We start from the raw sequence: 5,127 nt of genomic DNA on the forward strand, positions 1-5,127 counted from the left end.
CCCACCAAGCCCGGCATAACTGACCTCATTCTTCTCACCAGCACTTTTGAAATCACCTTATACACACATCCCACCAAACTAATCGGCCGAAAATCCTTAATCTCTTTAGCACCCAAGAATTTTGGGGCCAGCGTCACCCATGTTATATTCACATCTGATGGTAACGTTGCCCTTTGAAAGAAATCCACCACCGCCGCCGTGAATTCCTGACCAATGTCTTCCCAGCATTTCTTGATGAAGTTCATATTGTATCCATCACTACCTGGGGCCTTAGACGATTCACAGTCCCAGACTGCCTCCCTGATTTCCTCTGTAGATGGTAAAATCTCCAAGGCTTCTGCCTCATCTCTATTAATTTGTTTCAATAACCCCTCCCGGATACCAATCCTTGGTGCATACTCCTGGCGGTACAACTCCTTGTAGAATCTCCTTATTGCATGCTTTATTTTTGCCTGATTCCTCACAAGCCGTCCATGAATCACCAGAGCATCAATTCTGTTATTTCGCCTTCTAGCTGATGCAATAGTATGAAAGTATCGAGTATTTCTGTCCATGTCCTTCGCATGTTTAGACCGAGACATCTGCTTCCAGTGGATTTCCTTCCTAATGTACCATTTTTCACAAAATCTCACAAGCGCCTTCCTTCTAGCTTCCGTTGTACCATCATATATCCCTTCACTAACCTGCTCATCCAGCTTCCTTATCTCATCTTCAAACTTTGTCAGCCTATTTTCCATATCACTAAAGTTATCCTTGTGCCATTGCCTCAACGGTAACGTCAATGCCTTCAATTTACCAAGGAACGGACCTTCGCCCAAGGTCCGCCATTCATTTTTTACCGTCCTTATAAAACCGTCATGGGTAAACCAGGAATCCAGACTCCTGAAAGCTCTAGGTCCCCATCTTCCTCTTGTATCCTCCACAATCAACGGGCAGTGATCTGACAATTTCCTTGGATCACTTTTAGGCCTTCTTTTTTATTCTCCTTTTTTGTTCTATTTAATGGAAGGGTTGAAAATTATTATATTTTGACCCAAAAAAAATTATTCTATTATTTTTTTTAATTAATTAAGGATTGTTTAGTAATATTATCCTTGGTCACTTTTAATTTTAATTTCTTTTTTAATATTATTTTCTATTAGATTCATACAAAGGGACAAGAAATTAAAAGAATATTTTCCTGCACTTGAATCAAAATTATAAAATTATATTAGAAATGTTAAGCAGTCGAGTAGTTTTACAATTTAGTCTAACCAAGTTATATTATACGTACGTGTTCTTTTTGGTAGTGTTTGTTTAGGCTGCGTTTGGTTGATGTCTTGAAATAACAAAGACATAGACACAAATACACATGAGTACATAGACACAAAAGACACTCAATTTTTTATCTTGTTTGGTAACTTAGACACAACCGAATATACAACTCAAAATTTTACTAAAATGTCAATTTTATTCTATTATTCTTCTCTATCACTATTTTTGTCCAATCCCTTCTTTTAGAGTTATCATCAACATCAATACCACTATAATCTTTAACCAAATACAAAAGCAACAATATGCCAATCTAAATTAAATTTAATAAAATCAACAAAAATTTTAATTTGTTGCATATCTGTAAAATAAAATACACAAATAATTTTTTTTAATAAAGGGATAATAGAAGAGGAAAAGATCAGAGACATTCTTTCTAAAAAGGATGAACGACGTTGGTAGAGAGAGGATGTGGAGGGAAGCGCTGTCGAAGCTTGAAGCTGCTGGCAAATCTGGATGACGATGGATCTGGACTCTCGTAGCCCGAACCCTTCGAGAGAGAAGGAGGAGCAGAAGCAGTGATTCTTGATGGAGGAGCAATGGAAATCGACGGCAAAAAAAAAACCTTTGAGGTAAAGTTGAAATAGATAGAACAATAGGCACCTACAGCACCCACAATGACAGCGAGTCCAAAACGATGAGGGAGGGGTGATGCGGTGAGACCCGTGACAAGGAGGGAAGGAGGCACGGCGAGATGAAGAAGCACAGAAGAGGCAGAAGAGAGACAACACAATGGTTTGATGAGAGGTTGAGTCGGCGGAGTTCCAAGTGAGGGATGCGGCTAGCAATGGCGGCAAGGAGATTGAGGAAGGTCGGAGGTAAGACAGTGGTCTGACTTCTAAGAGAGAGAAGAAGAAGAAAAAAAAGAAGAAGAAAGAAAGAAAGAAAGAAAGAAGAAGATCTGGAAAGAAAAAGAAGGGGGGTTGAGACACTGACGGAGGAGAAGAGAAGAGCCAAATAGTTTGGATAAATCTGGAATTTTCAAAAAATACTAAGGATAAATTTGTCCAAAATTTTAGTTTAATTTGTGTCTCAGAATGAAAATTCGTGTCTCATGATTTGGGAGAGACACAAAATACATATGTGTAACCGTATCTCTCTCTTTTTTGTGTCTCACAGAACAAACAACACATATGTACTCCCCTGTCCATGTCTTGTGAGACACAAGAAAGAGATAGACACGGTTACACACAAGAGTACATAAAATACGTGTATTTTGTCTCTCTCAAATCATGAGACACGAATTTTTATCCTGAGACACAAATTAAACTAAAATTTTGGACAAATTTATCCTTAGTATTTTTTGAAAATTCCAGATTTATCCAAACCATTTGGCTCTTCTCTTCTCCTCCGTCAGTGCCTCAACCCCCTTCTTTTTCTTTCCAAATCTTTCTTCCTTCTTTCTTTCTTTCTTTCTTCTTCTTTTTTTCTTCTTCTTCTCTCTCTTAGAAGTCAGACCACTATCTTGCCTCCGGCCTTCCTCAATCTCCTTGCTGCCATTGCTAGCCGCATCCCTCACTTGGAACTCCGCCGACTCAACCTCTCCTCTCACCATTGTGTTGTCTCTCTTCTGCCTCTTGCCTCTGCGCTTTTGCATCTCGCCGTGCCTCCTTCCCTCCTTGTCACGGGTCTCACTGCATCGCCCCTCCCTCACCGTTTCGAACTCACCGTCTGCAAGTGCCCATTATTCTATCTATTTCAACTTTACTTCAAGGGTTTTTTCTTTTTTAGATAATAATATTTGAACACAAATTTGGTTATTTGAGTTTAGTTTGACGGTTAAATTTTGATACTAAATTTGTTGTAAATTGATTAATAATGTGAGTATCATTATAATGCCATTGTTTTGTTTCTATCTTCATGTGCTTCTTTATTTTTATTTTTAAATTTTTTCAGGTTATATATAGTAAATCTTGTCTTGTTATGGGATTATGTAGATGAATGTTCTGGTTTTGCAATTAATTTTATTATGTAGATGAATGTTTTGCATTCATTTTTTTTGCCGTTTGATTGCTATTGCTCCTCCATCAAGAACTTGTGCTTTTGCTCCTCCTTCTCTCTCGAAGGGTTCAGGCTACGGGAGTCCAGATCCATCGTCATCCAGATCTGCTGGCGGCTTCAAGTTTCGACGACACTTCCCTCCACATCCTCTCCCTAGAAACATCGTTCATCCTTTCCAGAAAGAAAGTCTCTGATCTTTTCCTCTTCTATTATCCCTTTATTAAAAAAAATAGTGATAGAGAAGAATTATGAGGATAAAATTGAGATTTTAGTAAAATTTTGAGTTGTATATTTTGTTGTGTCTAAGTTACTAAACAAGATGAAAAATTGAGTGTCTTTTATGTCTATATACTCATATGTATTTGTGTCTATGTCTTTATTATTTTAAGACATCAACCAAACATAGCCTTTCTTCACGTGTCCCTTCATCTACGTGTCTTTCTTTTTCATTTATTTTATATTATCTTTTTTTCTCCTTCTTCTTTTGCATCTTTTTTTCTTTTTCACTTTTCTTCTTCTACATCATTATCATCATCATCACCACCTCCTCCTCCTTCTCTCTCTCCTCCTCCCATTACAAAAATTGCTGATTACTATCGAAAATTGCTATAAAAATTTAATGATAATTTAATTACTGTTGAATTTTTCATCAAATGAAAATGGATTTTAAATTGATCGTCGGTAAACAGTTATCTTCATATTCTATGAATTTGATGCTAATTACTGCTAGAAAAATTTGACAGTAAACAATTTTTAGGAGACGAATATGGACAAATGTTACCGTCAAATTTTTTTGACAATAATCTTAGCGCCACTTTTATTTTTTACGCTAATTATTACCGTCGGGTAGTGTCGATCCTAAATTTGATGGTAATGAATGGCATAAATCAAAACGTTACAATCATATTTTTTTTCAAGTAAATTCGACGATAATAAATAACATTTTTTTTGGATAATGCATATATACAATATCATTATTATAACTTGCTATATCAGATTCGATATTATGAGAATTAATATTTATACCAAATTAATCGAAACTAATATTATTTTTAATTAAAACAACAAACAAAAATGAGAAACAACAAATGTAAGAAAAAATTATTGTCAAACAAGTGTGAGATAACAGACACATAAAATCTAATGTCAAACAAATGAAAAATAAATCTTAATGAATGAGTCCTAATAGTCATCCTCATTGTCACCTTAATCTTGCTACTGTGGTAGTAGAGGTGCTGGTGGAAATGATAATGAGCCCATCCAAGGCTCCAATAGTGGTGCTGCCACCTGCGTGTATTTGGTCATAGTTAATTGCCATCTGCTGCCGTATCTTTTGGATCTACTCCAACTCCTATCTCAGAAAAATTTGAATCTTAGTCACGCGCTTCCCGCTCTACCATGTGTGGAAGGAGCTCTTGGTACTTCTTTTCAGACTGATACAACTGCTGACCCTGATCTTGTAGGCTCTGGGTCAGGGTAGTGGACTTGCTCGCACAAATCGACGTCCTAGGGAGGTGCAGCACTGGTGGTTGAGGTGGAGAAAGCCCTCAAAGCGGAGGTGCAAAGATTGTTTGCCAAGAGTGACCCTACTCCAAACATGCAATTCTTATATAGCTCAAATATGGTCTCGCGCCACACTCTATCAAGATCCATTAGCACAAACTAAGTCGACTTATGGCCTTCCTCTCCACTCTGCTGAGATTGTGGGATCACAGCATCCAATTCCTTTAGGACAACTATAGATACTATTATTTAAAAATGATTACATGACATGAAATAAAGACAATTACTCACATAAAAATTTTCAGATTGCTG

The sequence above is a fragment of the Arachis duranensis genome, chromosome 5, assembly GCF_000817695.3.
Source record: "Arachis duranensis cultivar V14167 chromosome 5, aradu.V14167.gnm2.J7QH, whole genome shotgun sequence".
In the NCBI taxonomy this organism is placed as follows: domain Eukaryota; kingdom Viridiplantae; phylum Streptophyta; class Magnoliopsida; order Fabales; family Fabaceae; genus Arachis; species Arachis duranensis.